Below are 16,231 nucleotides of genomic sequence, written 5' to 3' on the forward strand. Positions count from 1 at the left end.
CCCTGCTGGTGGAGCTTCCACACCACAAGTATATAGTTGTAAGGGATTTACGGTTTTATGTCCCAGAAAGGTTTGGTAGTCTTGCAACATACTTTTGTGAGCCGTAGCTTTGATCTAAAAAAAAGACAGAAAAGGCATTAAAAACAACATCATACAGTCATTAGATGTGGTGTTAATGACTGTCTGTAGATCCTATTGCTTACATGTTAGACTACAACTTTTACTTTGAAGGACAAAGACCATGTGATGTAACACGTGGTCACGTGACATCTTTGTTTTGATGAAAAATTTAGATTAAAAGATGACTGACATTTTGAAAAACAAAGACAAATAAAGATGTTTTCCTTTGTCAGTCCCAAATCAAAAGATGCCAAAATACTAAGCACAATATCAGAAAAATGGAGCATTTTCCTGATTTTTGGGTAGGCTAGAAAATTGGAAAAATGAAGCAATGTTTAATTTAGATTCTAAAAGGAAAATCAGTAAAATAGACATTCTTTGATTTTTATTCTGGGATGAAAAAATTGAAAAAAACCCTATTTTGAGCTTTTCTCAGTGTCAGTCCCAAATCAAAAGACGCCAAAATACTAAGCACAATATCAGAAAAATGGAGCATTTTCCTGATTTTCTTTGTGGGCTAGAAAATTGGAAAAATGAAGCAATGTTTAATTTAGATTCTAAAAGGAAAATCAGTAAAATAGACTTTTCAGATGTGAATTTGAATTGAATATAATATATCAGATTATACTAAGATACCCCCAACTGACCTTGGGATCTTAGTATAATCTGAGGTTTAATTTGGAAGTGATTATTTGAAAAATGGAGCAATATTTAATTTGGTTTCTGAAAGGAAAATCAGTAAAATAATTATTTGAAAAGTGAATCGGAATTGAATTTCAAATTATACTAAGATCCCCCGACCAGTTAGGGTGTGGGGGTATCTTAGTATAATCTGATATTCAATTCAAATTCACATCTGAAAAGTCTATTTTACTGATTTTCCTTTTAGAATCTAAATTAAACATTGCTTCATTTTTCCAATTTTCTAGCCCACAAAAAAATCAGGAAAATGCTCCATTTTTCTGATATTGTGCTTAGTATTTTGGCGTCTTTTGATTTGGGACTGACACTGAGAAAAGCTCAAAATAGGCTTTTTTTTTCAATTTTTTCATCCCAGAATAAAAATCAAAGAATGTCTTCATTTTTTCAATTTTCTAGCCCACCCAAAAATCAGGAAAATGCTCAATTTTTCTGATATTCTGATTAGTATTTTGTCATCTTTTGATTTGGGACTGACAAAGGAAAACATCTTTATTTGTCTTTGTTTTTCAAAATGTCAGTCATCTTTTAATCTACATTTTTCATCAAAACAAAGATGTCACGTGACCACGTGTTACATCACATGGTCTTTGTCCTTCAAAGTAAAAGTTGTAGTCTAACATGTAAGCAATAGGATCTACAGACAGTCATTAACACCACATCTAATGACTGTATGATGTTGTTTTTAATGCCTTTTCTGTCTTTTTTTTTAGATCAAAGCTACGGCTCACAAAAGTATGTTGCAAGACTACCAAACCTTTCTGGGACATAAAACCGTAAATCCCTTACAACTATATACTTGTGGTGTGGAAGCTCCACCAGCAGGGGTCATTCACTTTCCCCTTGTGCCTCCCAACTTCACAGCACCTTAGTAGTTTTACTGAGGTGCTGTCAACCTAACAACCTTTTTGTTCTTCTATACAAATATTTTCTTTCACATCAGGATTTAAAGGACGAGTTCACCCATTTTCAACCTGTCTTCATATAATTGTTCCTCAATAATGCTCATGATAATATGGCACCCATCGAATTTTTTTTTCCGATGGGGAATCCAAGATAAGAGTAACTACAGGCTTTCTATTCCTGTTAGCACGCTATAATGGAAACCATTGTTCTCGCGTTAATAAAAACAAATATATACAATTTTAAATATTGAAGGGAAAAAAATCCTTTCTGTTGAACTGATAATCGGCTGATTCTTTGACCAGATCCGAGAGCCGCTATGAGAAGTAAGTAAAATCGATATGTAAGGCTTAGGCTGTGAAAACCAACTAGGCTGATGAGTTGTCTGATGCTTATCTAAGAGTTAATGTCGCTCGGTTTCACTGATGAACTCCCTTAGCCATGATGTCAGTCCTGATGAACTCCCTTAGGACTTTGATGTTTGTCCTGGACGTTTTGGTTATCTGAAACCAGCCCTTGAGAAGTCCCTGGACGGGTGCTACACCAGGATGCTGCGTGCAGTGCTTAACATCAGCAAGAGTGCGCATGTTACCAACATAATCCTGTATGAGGGAATACCAAGGGTGAGCGAGAAGATTGCTGTAAGGAGAATGAGACTAGCAGGACACTGCCAAAGGCACCGAGAGCTGCCAGCCAGCAAACTGGTGCTGTGGGAACCAACACATGGGCACCGGTCAAGAGGACGCCCCACACCAACATATGTGGACACGCTCAAGAAGGATGCAGGAGCCCATAGCACCAATGAGCTGGCCAGATGTATGGAGAGTCGGGATTACTGGAAGCAACGATGGAGGGCTCGTCTGAGGACGACCTAGAGAGAGAGAGATTCTATGATGTGTTGGAGATTTCAGCTATTTAAACAACAGACAAATTGTGCAATGACATAATTTGTCGTGCGTCCGTCCATTGTATTGGTGAAATTAAGAGCAGACAAGACTGTTAAAATTAAGTGTATTTATTAATCAAGCAGTAAGTTAAAAGTTAGAGAAATGTACTTAACAGAGATCTCTGGGCTCACACTAGCTTTCCTTATCAGCAACAAATTGCATCGAGGTCACCTCACTAAGTCTGAGCCCTCTTATCTGTCCCTAGAGCCCCTATATACTGAAATGTGGGATGGTCTTCAGGTTGGTTCGCCACCTGACTCAGCATTTACAATGGGGGGGGGGGGATTTCTCTCCAACCTGCATCTTTCTAAGATTAGGGAAGGACAGAAAGGAACAGAAACCACAAATGCATACACATGTACAGACAGATGACCTCTCATCACTTCAACGGCCGGGCCATCTGACAGTTTTGTCTTCTTTATTGGGACAGCAATTAAACAATAGTAATTAAAGCAATCGCATATTCTTATAATACCAACTAGTATTAACTAAAGCTTTAAAGGGATATCAATTGCCATCAGATGTCAGACTTGGGGAGGTTAATTGTCTCCATCTATGGGAATCTCCATTTGGGAAGGCTGTGATCGAATAGGTCACTAAAGTCGGGACTGAATAGGTCATTCATCCCATTAGGTTTCTGGGCACCTTGCCATGATCCACCTTGCGGTGTTATCCATCTATGGCTAATGCTGGCAAGTATGCCCTGAACGTTCTTTATACTTTCACTGGTAGATGCGTTTCTGAAGTGTCCATAGCCGTCCTATGAGACACAGACTGAGAAGGAAAAAATCACACAATTTTAGCAGGAGAATTAGTGAGGATCTATGAAGATAGGTTGAAAATGGGTGAAGTTGTTCTTTTCAGTTCATGTTGCGAGACCCCAGGCTACAACACTGATGATACATCCCAGGTGCATCCATGTGATGTATTCTTTATTGTATGTACTTAATTTAGGAGAGAATATCTCAACTGTTCTTGGCTAATATGACCCCAGGGAACAACTTAGGAACTGTGACTAATTCTCTATCCGGAATGAAATACCCGAAAATGACCACGCTCTTTTTTTAAATGACCATAACCGGTGCACTACTTCCAACATGGCTCTATCTGCTAAACCTTTGGAGCTACAGATTTACTGAGGTGTTCAAAATGTTCAGAATACTTATGATTAGGGAAACATAGTAAAGTGTAAAATGTATAATTTGATATTTGACAGAACAGCTAAAAGAAACGTATTACTGTCCAGGGCCATAAGGATATTTTTGCGCAAATCAATCTAAGAGCACCACATTTGTCCCAGATGTAACCCAGGGCATGCTCTAATGATTTAGCAAGAGCGCCCGAGCCAGCAACCTTCAGGGTCATCATAGTGGCCAAATCCAATATGACCGCCACCTGACAAAGTTTTTGGCTATAACGTTTGAACCACATTTTCAGCTATGAATGCAAACTTGGTGTCTAAATCATGTTTTTTGACAATTAAAAACATGTTTGAATGCTTATCTTTATGATTTAATCTATCTAGAGGACACTAATTTGATTATCACAAATATGGCTACTATGTTCTGAAACAACCAATGTATCTTACGATGTAATTTCATTGAAACAAGAATGATTTAACAGTAGAACTAATTCCTATGATGATAGACCTACAGCTAGAGCTAATACAGTATGTTCAACAATGCTCAGCATAAAGTGTAATACTATATAGTATTACTATTCTATACACCATTGACTAGTATGATATCATACGGTACTAGTCACTAGCCACTGTCAGGATTCATCTACTCTGCTGTGGCCACCACGGCTCTTGCCGGCGTACAGTATATGATGATGACCATATACTCCAATCTTTGGACATGGAAAGTTGATCTTTTCAGGCTCCAAAGTAAGGGTGACCAGAGATTCTTTGAGATACCTGCACTCCTTTTCCCATAGTCAGGGAAGGCTGATGTTGGTCAAATGGTAACCAGGTCCCTTGAGAACTTCCTCCCACCCAAGCTGCACTGATTCAGCATGTCCGAACCTGGGAACCTTACTGGACCCATCTCGCAGATGCCAGTAAAGCTTGCGCCATCCTCCTCCACTGTGGCTGCAAAAGTCATGTAGTGGACACAGCAAATGCTGCAAAACTGGAGTCTGCTGCATCTCGATATTTAGATGTTGTGTGATTAGGACATTAAAAACAATCATCACCCGAGGAATCAAAAGGACTGAGCACATGCAACTGTGTGTGTGTGTGTGTGTGTGTGTGTGTGTGTGTGTGTGTGTGTGTGTGTGTGTGTGTGTGTGTGTGTGTGTGTGTGTGTGTGTGTGTGTGTGTGTGCGCGCGTGTGCGTGTGTGTGTGTGGTGCAGTATGTATCAGTTATCGCAGAGCTGTTCTGTTGTTGTAACACCAAGACACATTCCTAGCAACGATTTGTTGTTTAGCAATTCACTTTTCAGATTCTAATTTGAACATATTGTTCAAATTCCATACACCTTTGACTATTATGATAGTATTCACTTTATGCTGAGCATTGATGTTATGGTTTGCTGACCAGCTGCTGCTGGAAGTGCCAACTGCACCCACTAAAGTTACCAGGGGTGACCGGGCCTTTGCCGTGGCTGCCCCCTCTGGAATGACTTTCCTTTACGCATCAAAGCAGCCCAGTCATCTTTACTAAAGACTAATTTTTTGTCCTTGGCATTCAGTAACAACTAAAGCAGCCTTACCTTCCTCTATTGGCGCTAATGTTTGTTTGTCTGTGCTTACTCATTGTTTACTATTTTTTTGCTTTGTTTTGCTTTTTACCTGTACAGCACTTTGGTTGACCTGGTCATGTTAAATGTGCTATATAAATAAACCTTGATTTGATTTGATTTGATTTTTAAAAGGGCGTGGTCATTTTCGGGTATTTCGTCCCGAATAGAGAATTAGTCACAGTTCCTAAGTTGTTCCCTGGGGTCATATTAGCCAAGAACAGTTGAGATATTCTCTCCTAAATGAAGTGCACACATATCTTAGCCAGGTCCTAGAAAGTGAATGACCCCTGCTGGTGGAGCTTCCACACCACAAGTATATAGATGTAAGGAGTTTACGGTTTTATGTCCCAGAAAGGTTTTAGTAGTCTTGCAACATACTTTTGTGAGATGTAGCTTTGATCTAAAAAAAATGACAGAAAATGCATTAAAAAACACATCATACAGTAATTACATGTGGTGTTAATGACTGTCTGTAGATCCTATTGATTACATGTTAGACTACAACTTTTACTTTGAAGGACAAAGACCATGTGCTTTGACCCATGGTCACATGGCTTCTTTGTTTTGATGAAAAAGGTAGACTAAAAGATGACTGACATTTTGAATAATAACCATTCCAGGCTTTTGGATTCCAGATGAATTAAGAAAAACAAAGACAAATAAAGAGCTTTTTCCTTTGTCAGTCCCAAATCAAAAAAAATGGAGCAATATTTAATTTGGTTTCTGAAAGGAAAATCAGTAAAATTATTGTTTAAAAAGTGAATTAGAATTGAATTTCAAATTATACTAAGATCCCCCGACTTTTTTTGCACATTTTGGGCATGTCATTATAGGTGAACATTTTAAATGTACTGTAATAGAATTGTGTGTTTTATATTTTATTTTAAGAATAGAACGTAAGAACAATACAATAAATAATTAAATGAATGAAGTTCAGAATCAATAAACTCATTAGAGGGCTGTGTCAAACAGAAAGTTCTTCAGTTTTTATTCCAGAGAAAATTCATACAGATGTGACAGGATTTAAAGGTCACATGACGTTCAGTTTTACCACACATTAAAAGTCTTTGTCATGGCCCTTCAAACGTGTATAAAAAGTTTTAACCAAAAATTAGGGGAGGGGAGGGGCGAGGAGGAGAGTGAGCGGGATTAATCGGCTGTGACTTCACTGCCCAAGGGCCTAGCTCAGATTACTTTTCAGCCTAATTATTCAGAAAACCCCAGACCACAGAAAATCCACAGATTTTGTGGGTGTAATTGAGGTCATAAAACCCCCCAAAAAAACATTTTTAAAAAAAAAGTGAAAATGAATGTCATAGAACCTTTAAGGTTAGGCAGGATTACAGCGAGAATTTTGAAGACGGTTTAACTGTTATCTATTTAAATTATTATTATTATTATATATATTATTATGCCAGCTGCTAAAGACTGTGTGTCCCTGCAGGTGATACCATAAGTCCTGTTACAGAGACCGCAAGATACTGTGTGTGTATGTGAGTGTGTGTGCGTGTGTGCGTGTGTGCAAATAATGGAGGTAAAATAATCACAATAAACAGCGGTACCTAATCTTTTGCCACCCAAACTGCAACTAAAAATGTATTACCATGTGAGTGTCCTCAGTTGTATCTTCAAATAACATTTTCGATTGAAGGGTTTTCAGAATCAGGATAAGGGCTTTTCCCCCGTATGAATCCTTATGATGTGTCTTTTCAGATCACTAGATTGGCTAAAGCTTGTGCTACAAACCGAACAAGCGAATGGCTTTTCCCCTGTATGAGTCCTCATGTGTATTTTCAGATGTTCAGATTGGCTAAAGCTTTTGTAACAAACTGAACACGCAAATGGCTTTTCCCCTGTATGAGTCCTCATGTGTCTTTTCAGAGCACCCTTTTCATTAAAGCTTTTTCCACAAACTGAGCAAGCAAAGGGTTTGTCCCCTGTATGAGTTCTCATGTGTGTTTTCAGAGATACAGTATGGCTAAAGCTTTTGTTACAAACTGAACAATTATGGGGCTTTTCCCCTGTATGTGTACTCATGTGTCTTTTCAGAGTTACAGTATGTCTAAAGCTTTTGTTACAAACTGAACAAGCAAAGGGTCTGTCCCCTGTATGAGTCCTCATGTGATTTTTTAGATGTTGACTTTGATTAAAGCTTTTTCCACAAACTGAGCAAGCAAAGGGTTTGTCCCCTGTATGAGTTCTCATGTGTGTTTTCAGACCTCCAGAATGGCTAAACTTTTTGGTACAAACTGAGCAATTAAGGGTCTTTTCCCCTGTATGTGTCCTGATGTGTCTTATCAGATTTTCAGATTGGCAAAAGCTTTTGCTACAAACTGAACAAGCAAATGGTGTTTCCCTTGTATGAGTTGTCATGTGTCTTTTCAGAGCACCAGTTTCATTAAAGCTTTTTCCACAAACTGAGCAAGCAAAGGGTTTGTCCCCTGTATGAGTTCTCATGTGAGTTTTCAGAGTTGTGGAACGGCTAAAGTTTTTGTTACAAACTGAGCAATTATGGGGCTTTTCCCCTGTATGTGTCCTCATGTGTCTTTTCAGAGTTACAGCATGTCTAAAGCTTTTGTTACAAACTGAGCAATTATGGGGCTTTTCTCCTGTATGTGTCCTGATGTGTCTTTTCAGATTTTCAGATTGGCTAAAGCTTTTGCTACACACTGAACAAGCAAAAGGCTTTTCGCCTGTATGAGTCCTCATGTGTCTGTTCAGTTCAGCTTTGCAACCAGAGACTTTGCCACACTCTGTACAACAAAAGCTTTTCTTTCCTGTTTGACTCCTCATGGATGGTGTTTGTTTAGACGGTTTCATTTTCTGAGACAACTTGTTGCTCAAAGACAACCTTTGTCCTTCCACATGTTGTGTCTTTTGTGATTTCAGTGTGTTTAAAACAGACTGATCATCACTGGGCTCCCACTCATCACTGTCTTCAGTAGCAGATTCAGAACCGTGTGAAGCCCAGTCATCACTGTCCTCAGTAATGTCAGATTCAGAACTGTGTGAAGAGAGGAGCTGGTCATCACCAGTTGGTTGAGATGTTCCACAGTGCTCTACATCAGCTTGTGTTTTCATGTGTTCTGTTGAGGTGCTGGCTAGAGGCTCTGTCTCTCTGTTTTCATCATCATCTTCGCTCTTCACTGCTAGTAATGTCAACGATGACCCTGCAGCCTCCTCTGGTCTTTGAGGGTGCTCCTCCTGCTGTTCCTCTTTAATCTGTGGAGGCTCTAGTTTCACCTGGACCAGGCTGGGAATCATCTCCTCTTCAGGTGAAACCTCCTCTTTACACACAGGAAGGAGTGTGAGATCTACAAGGAGGAGAGAGGAGGCAACATCAGCAGAGAACTTCTCAATATACTGTATTTTCTGATTGTATCAGATGTATTCCTCTGCTAATTAATTTGTTTTGTAATTATTATTGAATTGCACATTTTGACAAGTGTCAAGCAACACTTTGGAGATAAGTGAACTCTGAAGAGAAGACGTGCCGCGACGTGTCAACGTGGACGCAACGTGAAAATGGCTGGAGCAGGAACACTACCACAGCAGATTATAATCGATGGAACAGAAGATAAGAAGATATGATCTGTGGGAGACTAGATTCCTTAGCCGTTTACACATTCTGAAGCTTAAAACACACTATTTTGCGAGCTCCCACTGGTGTAGAAGCATTAGCTGCAGACGGAGGGAAGAATGCAGACTGTTATGCTCAATTAGTGAATGCCCTGGATGATAAGAGCCTGTCATTGATAAGTCATGATGCCGCAGAGGATGGAAGGAAAGCCCAGAAATTATTGAGGGAGCATTATTCTGGAAAAAGCAAGCCCAGGATTCTCAACCTGTACACATCATTGACCACCATACAAATGGAAGACAATGAAGCTTTTACTGATTAAATGATAAGGGTGGAACATAATTTCAGCTCTTCGTGATGCAGGAGAGAACATGAGTGATGGGCTGCTTGTAGCCACTATTTTGAATGGACTGCCAGACTCATTCAGGCCACTGGCTGTCCATATAACACAGAATGAGGACAGCGTTACATTCAAAGACTTCAAGAGAAAAGTGAGGGTCTATGAAGAGTCTGAGAAGATGAGGACGACTGGATCTACGGACAGTGTGATGAAGACTAGCACAAAGCAAAGCAAACAAGGCACCAAGACACACAGGAAGGATGGAGAAACCACTCTGACAAGTGTGGACAAACATTAGAAGCAAGTGCACCCAGAAAGTGTGGTGCAGTCACTGCAGGAGTAACACACACACACAGTCCCTGTGCAGGAAAAAGGGAAAGGAAGACCAGAGCCAGAAAGGTTGCAGAGGAAGAAGAGGAGGACATCGACGACGAGGATCATTGCTTCATGGCCAAGCAGGCAAACAGCGAGAAGCCATCAGCCAACGTAATAGAGGAAAGGCATCATGGTGGACGCCGAAGCGAAATCCCACATCGTGAACGATATCGCCAAGTTCAAGAGCTTTGATAACACATTCCAGCCCGACACCCATTCAATCGAGCTGGCGGATGGGACCAAGTGCAGCGGGATGGCACAACGCGGAGGAACGGCGCTGATCTACCTGCTAGACAACGATGGGCGACAACAAAGAGCACAGCTACAGGATGCACTGTACATGCCGTCCATCTTCTCAGTGGCAAGAGCAACAAATGGAGGAGCGACAGTCACTTTCAAGAAGGGGGACAGTCACATGATAAAATGGTAAATGGTGCATCTATATAGCGCTTTTATCCAAAGCATTTTACATAAATTGTGCATTACATACACACACACATTCATACACCGATGGCGGAGGAAACCATGCAAGGCACCAACCTGCTCATCGGGAGCAATTATGGATTCAGCGTCTTGCTCAAGGACACTTCCACACTAACTCTGGGGGAGCCCGGGATCAAACTGGGAACCTCGCGGTTGACATCCGGCCGCTCTACCGGCCACTCTACCCCTGAGCCACTGCCACATCACCAAGAGTGGTAACAACAGGCTTGACAGAAAAAAACTTGATAAATGTAATGTGTGTCACAACATGCAAACTCGGCATGACATTTTGGGTCATTGCAATAGGGCATAGCAGTGGCGGCCATTTTCTGGTTCCACTTCCAAATAATAATGCATTTTTCCCATTGACATTTCCAAAAATATTGATATCAATTAATTTAAGCCTAGAATCAAGCCATCCAGGATCCTGGTGAATCATGACCATAAAACGTTTGATTCTGTGAAAAAACTTTTTTGAAAACGGCAAAACAAAAGGGTACTTATTAAATATAGTATATCATATAATTAAATATAAAATAAAATAAAATCACAGAAATACATGTTTTATGGTCATGATTCACCAGGACCGTGGATGGCTTGATTAGGGTTAGGGTTAGGGTTAGGGTTAAAACATATTAATTGATATCGATATTTTTGGAAATGTCAATGGGAAAAATGCCTTGACTATTTTGAAGTGGAACCAGAAAATGGCCGCCACTGCTATGCCCTATTATGAGGATGTACAGAAGTTACTGGGTGTGGTAAAAGGCAAGGAGATAAGCGGCAGTGCAGTCAGGCCAGCACGACTGTGTGAAATACGTACAAAGGGACAATTCACACAGACAAGGAATAGGGAGCCAGACAGTAAGGCCACAGAACCTGTACAGCTGGTCCACACTGGTTTATAGACTAGGTCAGTTTTCCAAAAATCTTAACCCTGAAGGCAAATCGTGTTAATTTATGACACACATGTTTTTTAGGGGTATTAAGGTGTGCTGAATCCAAATCTGCTGTATGTCAAGCTCAAAAATGGCCGCTAAGCCCTCAAAATGGACCATTTAAAGATGGCGGCCACCACTATGCTGAAACATAATAAAACACTATATGTTTGATTAAACAAGGTAGAAAATAGACTGAAATATGCTTTTTTTATGTTTACATACATGGGGAATACAATTAAATATTCTGATATAAGATCAATTTTGAAGGAACCACTTTTATTTCATTTATATTGTGAAAATTGGCCTCTTTGGTAATGAATAATGTTTTTTTATTTTCCTTTTTTTTGGGTTGTTAATGAATAATTGCTTTAAGATGTATAATTGCCTTAATTTGTGTTTCTGACTTGTATTTGCAGGCAGCAGACACATGGACTTAGTCCCAGTCATCCTCAGTGTTCTGGCAGGTGTTGCCAAGTTTCTTGCAATTACACGCTTCAATGCACTCCATACGTACTTTCCTGCAGCCACAGCGTTGGCTGAGACATCCCTTTGTGCAACTGCATGACGTGATCTCCCTGCATGCTTTTGGCATAGGTGGCAGAGAAAGCAGCCGTGGCACCAACTGACCATTCAGGTGCATCCATCCCATTTCGGTCACTGGAGGAAGATCAGGATGTGGCAAGTGAGCTTGGTTCCAGACAAGAGCTTGATAGTGGGAACGCATGATGTGAAACTTTGTGAGGTTGGTGGCAGAGTCTCTTGTGCACGACCTACAAAACAACTTGACTCTTGCTTCATTGCCTGTATCAACTTCAGGCACACCGTATATCTTACAGATGAATTTCTCTGTTGACCTCGCTATGTCTACTGTGAGAGGGCCTTTTCCAAGCCCAATGAGATCTGTGTGATGTTGCTGGAAAACCTGCCAGGCTGTTTTCTTACTGTGGCCACTGAACTGAGACACACTGTCACAGCCAGTGACAGCATGGAAGGCAAGTAGTGTGTCAACTTGATCAGCAGAAAGCAACATGCGAATTTCATGTACTGGAAGAGAGACTTCAAGATCTGGATCCGATGACTTGACAGTGGTCACTTCGGCAAACCCCCCTGATACAATGATGGTTAGATTATTTGGGCTGTGTTTAATCAGATGGTTTGAAAGCAATAGAGCAAGGTCTGCTTTATTTTCCTCAAGTGCCATGAAGCTAGACCAGTCTGGTGGAAGAGGAACGGACTCGTTCTCTATTTTACGACGTATTGGTCGGCTGCGTTTAATCCTTGTGCCTGCTTTGATCGTTAGCTCTTGATACCTGTCAAAGACTACATCAATCCTCTGGCAGTTTTCTCCCATTTTAAAAACAGCTCCAGCAAACATGTTGGCATATTCACCAAATGTTCTAATGCCAGGTTGCTTTCCTAGTGCCATCACGAGTGCTTGGCCATCAATGAGCAGGCAGCTGGAATCATCAAGTGTAACTTTTGCAGGGGTTTGGACTTGTTCTGTCAGTATGTTTACTAGCACAGATTTGTTTGTGGAATGTAGACTACCATTAGTTGTCGCCAAAGATAGTGGGATGGTCATGAGTTCATGTGTAAGGATGTTTTCAAGGTTTACCTGGCGCCCTGCTCTGTAAGCTGTAATGAGCCTTTGTAGAATGTTCCTATCCACTTTGATAGTGTTTTGCTTGCCCTTGGAAAGTTGCTCAACTTCATATATAGAGGCAAATGTCTTGGCCTTATTCTTTCGAATAGGTGATTTCAGAGCCAGGTGCTGGTCACTATCTGGAGGCTCACATAGACGTTTCTCGACAAAGACTTTCATTTGTGCTTGTCCAAGTTCTTCTGCATTAAGCAGAGATTCCTGAATCTCAGATGTGACTACATCCTTGTTGATCATGTTTTTCAATGTGTCTCCACCATCTTGAAACACACCATGCTGTTTCAATGACACAACTATTCTGGCCTTCATCAGAGTCGTCTTTCTCCATTCTTTTTTTTGTTCACTCATTGTGTGTGTACTCATCATCTTCATTGCCTGATGTCATTCCTAGCAAAGCTGTTGTCTGAGAAACTATGTCTGTCCTCAGATTATATGACAATGTCCATCTACTCAGAGTTTTAAGCAATTTCCTCACACTTGATTTCAAATCAAAATATTTAATTGGATTCCCCATATATGAAAACCTATTTAACACATTGGGTGCCAAAACCGTATATATACGGTTTTGCGCATACTAACGTTGAGTGCCAAAACCGTATATATACGGTTTTTGAAAAAAAAAAAAAAAAAAATTACTTTTTTTTTTTTTCCTTCACAGCAACAGGAAATATCACTCCTACAAGATTTAGACTCCAATCCACCTCCTGGTTAACTTATGACTTCAAAAACCTGTATCTCGGCTCCTGTGCACTTTTTTTTTTTACAATGTTAATTTAACTTTTTTGAACTGGCTGCAACTATGGAATGGATTTCCGAATGTTTTAAATTTTTTCCCCCCGATTGTACGAGACCTGTATGTGTGTAATGAGGGGATCACCGTGAGGACGGTGATCACTGAAATTTTTTTGTGACTACTTGAAAAAGGTTCAAAATGTTTAAAAAGTCCTGGCACTCAAAGTATAATATTTTAATAAACCTCTGGCACCCAAAAAAAAAAAAAAAAAGTTTCTACCTTGTTTAGTCCAAAAGATGCTTTGTAATATATTACAGCATAGTGGCGGCCGCCATCTTTAAATGGTCCATTTTGAGGGCTTAGCGGCCATTTTTGAGCTTGACACACAGCAGATTTGGATTCAGCACACCTTAATACCCCTAAAAAACATGTGTGTCATAAATTAACACGATTTGCCTTCAGCACTTTAAATAAGCACATTTTCTGAAATCCTGCCTAGTCTATTAGCCGGTCCCATGACAAACCCAAGCTTAGAAGGGCACAAATATGCAGTCTTTTACAGACGACTATTCAGGTGTAAGGCTGTCACGATTACAAATTTAAGTTGACGATTAATTGTCATTCAAATAATTGTGATTAACGATTTAATTGTGTGTTTGGCATGGAACATTGGAACATAATTATGAATAAAATAAAGAATTCTGTTTGCCTTTTAGGCTTCGTAATCAAAAATTGCACAGGGCAGATATGACAAATAACTTAAATATACAAAGAAATGATTAACATATTTAATACGTATTTCAATTTTATACATGTACGCAGAAATAGCTGATCTACAAGCTTACAACGCGTAGTGACGCGTTGTAAGCTTGTAGATCAGCTATTTCTGCGTTTTTTAATATTTGAAAATGTGTGAAAATGTTTCAACATGTAGACGATTATGACGATTATGCAACAAATAATTGCGATTATCTAAAATAATTGTGATTAGACGATTATGTAATAATTGTGACAGGCCTATTCGGGTGCCATAACTGTGTATTTCCTAAAATCCAAAAGTGATGCAGTTCAAGCCACAGAGAGGTTCTTAGCAGACGTATGCTGTTACAGTAAGTTGCCAGACACGCTGTGGCAAAGAAAACACTATGTGAGATGCTCACAGGCAAGAAACCAAGCATGTCCAAACGCCAGAGATTCGGATCTGTGTGTTTTGCCTACACACAAGAGAAAGGGAAGTTAGATTCCAGATGTGAGCAGGGGATTTTTTATTGGCTACGACAACAACAGCCCAGCTTACCTTGTGTACTATCCCAGCCTGATCTCACAGAATTTAGTATACATTGCACGGATCCAGTGCACGTCATTCCGTGCATAGTCGCCTAGAAAACCCGAAAATCTGTGCATATATACGGCGAGTCCCACGGTGGGCGTAACCAGTTGCAACCCGGAAAAACACGGAAGCAGAGCAGTCCCCACAACAAAATTTACGATTCTGTGCCTATCGGTGCGTAACTCAAACGGCTCTGAGTAGGCACAAGGGAACGTCGCAACGTTCGGGACGGCAACTCGCTCGCTTCAGCTCGCTCGGTGGTCCCTTACGTGGCGACAGTTCCCTTGAGACTGCGCGCCTCTGAAATGGTTAGAGTCAATGGGGGAGATGCGAGGCATCTATGCACAGATTTTCGGGTTTTCCAGTTGTCTATGCACGGAATGACACCGCCGTGCAATGTATACTAAGTCGTGTGAGATCGCGTTGACTATCCAGACAAAGAGAAGGTCCAAAAACACAGGTTGGTGAAATTTGGCACCCCTTTGACAATAGGGAAAATGGGAACTGCATGAGGTCAAAGTGTTCAAGGTGATGTTTCTGAGGCTGAATGTGAACAGCCAAGCACTGAGAGTGAGGCTAGAAAGACCCCACCTAGAGCTACAGTAGGATTATGAGACTGAGGATAGAGTAGACCAGGGGTGTCAAACTCGCGGCCCGCGGGCATTTTGCGGCCCGCGGAAAGGTCCAGTGCGGCCCGCGAAATACTTTTCAAAATAGTGAATTGATACTACCTCGTTGCCTTGCTGAGCGTCCAAGCAGCTCTCCCCCCTCCCCCACTGGCTGCAGCAAGTACCTCTGATGGCCCGGTAGTCAGCCAACATTCCACAGCCAGCTGTGGACTGTTCTGGCTGATTGGCTCGTTAACAGTCTACTCAAGTCGAGTAGTATTGTCTGTCTGTCTGTCTGTCTGTCTGTCTGTCTGTCTGTGTCTCACACACACACACACACACACACACACACACACACACACACACACACACACACACAGGAGCTTGCCCTGAGAAAGGAGGAGCTCGCACTATGAGCTTGTAGATCTGCTATTTTTGAAAAATCATGGAAATCTTTACAGATGTCTCCTAAATCCTAACAGTTTTCTGAAACACTTATGTTGCTATAATATGTGGTTCTCTAACTTTTTTATGTCTATATTATATGTCTATATTATATATATATATATATATATATATATATGTGTGTGTGTGTGTGTGTGTGAGAACGCTCCCCCCTCCCCACTTGTTCTGTAAAGAACAATAGGCAAGCAATTGAAGCCATGGCCATGTAAATTAACATAAGGTGTCCTCTTCTACGTCGTCAAATACCGCATAAAAAGAGCCACAGGTAAACAGCTATTTACCATTCACCTGAAAGCTGAGG

Source organism: Gymnoscopelus braueri, assembly GCF_963280865.1.
Source record: "Gymnoscopelus braueri genome assembly, contig: SCAFFOLD_51, whole genome shotgun sequence".
In the NCBI taxonomy this organism is placed as follows: Eukaryota; Metazoa; Chordata; class Actinopteri; order Myctophiformes; family Myctophidae; genus Gymnoscopelus; species Gymnoscopelus braueri.